Source organism: Chinchilla lanigera, unplaced genomic scaffold, assembly GCF_000276665.1.
Source record: "Chinchilla lanigera isolate Chin_1 unplaced genomic scaffold, ChiLan1.0 scaffold00002, whole genome shotgun sequence".
Lineage (NCBI taxonomy): Eukaryota > Metazoa > Chordata > Mammalia > Rodentia > Chinchillidae > Chinchilla > Chinchilla lanigera.
This window is the reverse complement of record NW_004955403.1, coordinates 24016375-24022017: the sequence shown is the minus strand read 5'-3', so window position 1 is coordinate 24022017 and position 5643 is coordinate 24016375. Positions and strand designations below refer to the sequence as shown.

The window sequence follows — 5643 nt, the reverse complement described above, 5'->3', positions numbered from 1 at the left end:
TAACTAGCATGATTAACCTGTCTGATGCTTGGCCAACTTACCTTACCCAGATCTTTCTCTTGCTGAGGGGTACTACTGATAGTCACTTGGATAACACACAATCCTCTCCAGCATCTGCTTTAGAAAGTCACAGAACAGAGCAGACTACAACAATGGTATCACAGATCTAAAATTTTGCTTAGATCTCATTGCTTATTCTCATTAAATGTTACCCAAGATCCTATCTTCAACACAGAAGCGACTAAGCCAGAAACACTATCTTCAGGCCCTAACCTATAGGAAATTCATTCTGACGCAAGACAATTGACAGTTTCAGGAGGAATAACTATCTGGTCTTCAGAGTTAAGAACAAGATAGTATGAGCTAGAATATAAAGTGGGAGGCAGGCTAGATGGGGGTAGGTGATAATGATGTTATGAATGATAGATTGGAATTCTCTCTTCCAACAATGTATGTTCAACTTCGATTGCCTTTGGAGTTCCTCCTGATCACAGATTTGTTAATAGTCCACCAAGTGAATATTTCACTTATGTTTTATTCAAAAGATGATTCCCAGAACCCAAAATGTGAAACACACAAGAAACTGACATTCATTGAACAGGTTGCCAACTAGCTGATATGAAACAACTACTTTTAAATTATGATTAAATTATATATAGTTATTATTATAACTAAATTATATAACCATAATTATAAATTATAGCTAAAACTAAAATAAACTCGAAGGTTGCTGAAATTGTCAAAAGCAGCACAATTTGTTGCAAACTTTATAAACTGGTACATTTATTAAGTGTAAATTTCAATATAAACCCTGACTTGGGGTTCCTGGTGATAAATATACTTTATTGAATCCTAAATATATTCATTCATAAGAGAACTATATTATCTTAAACTTTTAAGAAGCTGAATCTTACATAAATACTGGTTAACAAAACTAAAGGGCAGCTAGCTAAATCTCACCAGAAAACTCCAATTGTTATTAAAGCTATCCTATTCAATGTGAAAAAATTTGGTAGACCATGAAATGGGGTAAATTCAGTGAGCTTTATCCTTAGGCAAACATTATTTCTGCAAGTCAGATTTTAGTAAATTTCAGCCTTCATCAACCAAAAATCAATCAATATCTGCTTCATTCCTGGGCACATAAGAGGTACCTTGTCTCATCTCAGCCCTGAGCTCTCACACCCTAATTAATGTTTCTTTTATAGGGGAAGCTGAACTACTGAAATGTTAACGGGGGGGGGGGGGCTGTCCGCGAGGCCAAAATGATCCCCATCTTTCACCTTTACAGCAAAAGCTTGTTGTCCTAAACATCATTTCTTGCCTGTGTTCATTTTCAGGACTGCCGTCCAGGTTGCCATCAGCAATACAGAACAGAAAGAGCACTGTCGTACAGTTCTGGAGGAGGGAAGTCTGCAGTTGTGGTGTGTCGGGGCTTGGCTCCAATTTGCTCCCTGTCTTTCTTTATGCGTGGGTCTTCCTGGCAGGCCATGGGGTTCCACATGCAGCTGCATTGCTCCAGTCCCATCTCTGTCATCACACGGTGTCCTCCTGTCTTCACCTTGCCTGTGGGTGAGGGCATCAATTATATGGATTAAGGACCTACCGGACTCCAATATTACCTCATCTTGATGAAAACCCTACTTCCAACCCTGTTTCTGAGGAAGCATCCGACTGGGGGAAAGGACTTCACATGTCTTAGATTTGGAGGACACAATTCAGCCCATGTGTGACTTCTGGCTGTACTTTTTAGACATCTATGGCTAGTGACAGTTACTTTGCCCAGTTCTCTGTAGGCAATTCTCTCTTCTGTGTGCCTTGTCATTTCTCCTTTTCTTTTTTACTAACCAGGTCTATTGGTACAATTTAGATAAACATAATGAGCACATTCCTCAAGGAATTTGTACCTGTACATGGTACATCTTGAGTCTTCCTTTTTTCCCATTTCCCTCCTCTCCCTTCAACCCCTCTTCCCTACCTTATTTACAAAGACTTTGTTGACATTTCTCCTTCTTTTTGCATTTTTTCTTTTCCCTTCCTTTCTTTCCCCCTCCCCCTCCCTAGTTTCCCTTCCCATTTGAACATTTTCTTCTTATCTCACAGTATCTATTACACATTTTGGTTCTTTTTTATACTTTCTTTTTCTCACATCAGAGAAATAATGCAATATTTACACCTTTGTGTCCAGTTTATTTAACTTATGAGTGTGGTCTCAAGGTGCATCCATTTACCTAGAAATGTCTCAAGTTTATCCTCCTTTATGGCTGAGCAGTACTCCATTGTATAAAACAAGCCACATCTTCTTATCCATTCATCAGCTGATGGGCATCTGGGCTGTTTCCCAGGTTTGGCTGTGACAAACTCTGCTGCTATAAGCACGGGTGTGCAGATAGCACTGTGGTACAATGCTCTCAGTCTCCTTCCCTAATTTATTTGAAGACTATTTTTAAACACTAGGTCATACATATCCACACACTTGACTAATACAAAAGCAGTGTTGACTGGATTACACTTTGAAAATTCTTTCACAGAAAAACTCTGGCTAAAATACTGCTCTTCCTCCTTTTCTAATCTAATCTAATTCTCTAACCCATGTTTTCTAGAAAAATTCCTATTTAATGTTATTCTTTTCTTTTTCAATGAAATTGTCCTACAGACTCCTTAAACATAATATAAAAATTTTTAATGTTTACTAATCAAACAAATTCACAAGAGGAGCTTTTGTTTTTGTTTGTTTTGTTTCGTTTTTAGTGTCCCAATTTGAGGATGAGAACATTTTTCATTAACTGACAGAGACAAACGCAGGAGGCTGGCGGGAGCCCGATCTCTGCAGAGAAGGCCAGGGTGTGAGGGGAAAGCAGAGGCAGCCTACCTGTCTTCCTGGAGCTGCCACTGACAGGAAGGACACAGTGATTTTATAAAAATTTAGTTCTTAGAGAAGACATGTCGCTCCCTCTTTTCTTTCTGGACATTCAGTGTCAGAAGAAGAAACCTGAAATCTGAAACTAAAAGAAGAAATGAAAATAGTCCAGGAGTTGGCACTGGCAGGTGAAAGGCCTGGTAATTAGGCCGCAGTGAGCAGAGGGGTACAGCCAGGCCAGAAAACTCACAGGGACCCAGGGCCAGGTTCCTCTCCTGCCACACAAGAGCAGGGACTTGGCCCTGGGGTGCAGAGCCCATTTGTGCAGAACAAGCCAGATGTTAAGCGTGTACAGAAGTAAGAAAAATTGAAGGTGGGAATTGAGCAAGGAGAATTTTCTGCCAACTCAGAGAATGGGGAAAAATGCCCAGTAATAAGGAAAGAAGAATGAGGGAAGAGTAACAGATCACGGGTGTGGAACAGCCCCTCAGGAGACCCAACAGGTCCCTGAATAATCAATATTACTTATTTATTGTTACTTCAATAATAAATAAAGCCCCACAGGAAAAGGGAATAGCTACCAAAAAGTTTGGGGCATCAAAATAATCCCAGAAAATACTCACAGAGCATGAGCTAGGTGCCAGGCACTGCATTAGAAATGTGGGACAGAAACATGAAAGTCGCTCACTGTCAGAGTGGAAAATAAGCAGTGATGCTACAGGGTAAATACCATGCTGACATGTATGGAGTTAGGACCAAGGAGAGAGGGCGAGGCGTGCCAGGCATCTTTCTGCGCCTCTGGGAAGGCCTGTGTGAGCTGAGTTCCTCCAGAAGAGAAAGCATCACTAAGAGGATAAACACAGCAAGAGCGTCCTCAGCAAGAGTGTTTGATGCCGGAGTATAGATTGTTGGACTGAGGACAGCTCAGTGGGAAACTCAGTGAATCACCTTATGCACACGGAAAGAACATTAGCCTTCCAATGGGAAACCACTGACAAATTTAGTAAGAAAGCAATGTTATCTGACTGGTGGGACAGACAGAACTGTTTGGACCCTCGTGGGAGGTTGGCATAGAAGGGAGAGTGGAGGCAGAGGCTGGAAATAAGCTGACCACCTTACCACATCTGAACCAAGGCGCAGGGATGAGGGAGGGAGAGGGCGGTTGGAGAGCAGGAGGGAATACAATATACTTAAGTAAAAGAATCAACAACACTGCAAAGTGGGGAAGGCAAACCACTCAGTAATGCCTGTATTATCTTTGGGCAGGTGACACAGTGTCACAACTCACTGGTACGTGAAACAGTCAGTGGAAATATGGAGCAGGGGCACACACGAGGCAGGAGATGCTGGACCAGGTCCCAGTGTGCTCCGTGTGAGTGATCTCCCTCAGGCACAACCAAGTGGAGATACACAGCTAGAGGCCAAGAGAAAAGCTGAGAGAGAGAGAGAGAGAGAGAGAAAGAGGGAGGGAGAGAGAGAGAGAGACAGGTAGCATGCGGGTGACATCTGAAAATCTAGTTGTAAACAAAATCTTTCAAGCTGAATGGAAGAGATAAAAGATCTTAGAACACAGAGGAGGGACTGCTATATCTAAAGGCCAAGGAGAGGCAAAAAAGATCCGGAAGAGACTAAGAAGAGGCCAGAGAGCTTAAGAAAGAGACGCCATGGATACCAAAGAGTAGGAAGCTTGGAGGAGGGTCAGCTGCGCCAAATGCTGGAAGATGTCAAATGTCCATTGGATTTGGTTGCAGAGATGTGTGGGACTAGGTTACTGGTATATGGAAATAGCAGCTGGATTTCGGGGGGGCTGCTAAGTGCCGAAGGTAAGTGGGTTCAGAGAATGAAGGGAGACAATGGAAACTCTTTCGCTAGATACTTAGTGAAGAATTAGAGACAGAAATAGAGGTAGGACTGGGTGTGGAGGTGCATACCTGTAATCCCAGCATTCTAGGAAGTTGAGGTAATCATAAGTTGAAACTCAACCTGGGTAACTTAGTAACTTAGTGAGATCCTATCGCTTTTAAGGATTATGAATAAATATTAAATAAGATAATGCATGTAAAGCACCCAACACTATTTTTGATACATACTGTAGAGCAAACAAGCATCAGTATTCACTACAGAACCTCGTCTGAGGAAGGGTGTATTCAGCCCACAGATCCAAAAAGAAGCAGGCTTTCTGTTTAAGCAGTCAGGGGCAGTGGCCCTTGTCTGTAATCTCAGCATTCTGTGAAGCTGAAGCAGTAGGATCACAAGTTCAAGCTCAGCCTGGGCAACTTAGCATGACCTTGTTGAAGTAATTTTTTTTAATTTAAGGGCTGAGGATGTAGCTTAGTGATGTAGCACCCCTGGGTTCAATCCCAGTGCTCCAAAGAGAAAAAAGGAAAGAGAAAAGAAGAAAAAAAAAAAAAAAGGGAAAAGAATGAAGAAAGAGAAGCAAGGAACCTCATGAGCTATAAGGAACAGAATGAAACTTCTCTGTGTGCTTACAGTGAGGATCAGCAGCTCTGATACCCACACGATGATCCTCAGGAAGATAGGGAGGGCAGCGGGATGTCTCCACACTGAGAACAATGCTCCAGCAGCTGTCCTATTGAGAGATAACTGGAAATGTGACAAGCTTATGTCGTCACTGGACAAACATTATGAAGTAACCATATGTGTCAGGCATTCCTCTTCATTCCTTCGACAAACATTCCATACCTGCTTGATGCCAGAAACCACTTCACGTTCAGGGGAAACAATAACAGATAAGAAGGAGATGGTCTGTTGTGGCTGTGTGT

At 42.1% G+C, this 5643-nt stretch overlaps 1 long non-coding RNA gene across 1 annotated transcript; it reads right to left on the bottom strand.

The window, feature by feature from the left end:
* Window positions 1-708: 708 nt before the first annotated feature.
* Window positions 709-5435, bottom strand: LOC102003928. Its single transcript, XR_259201.1, has 3 exons — window positions 5351-5435; window positions 2873-3005; window positions 709-1566 (listed from the first exon to the last, which is right to left on the bottom strand). It is a non-coding gene; the product is annotated as an uncharacterized LOC102003928 (long non-coding RNA).
* Between the last annotated feature and the right edge of the window lie 208 nt (window positions 5436-5643).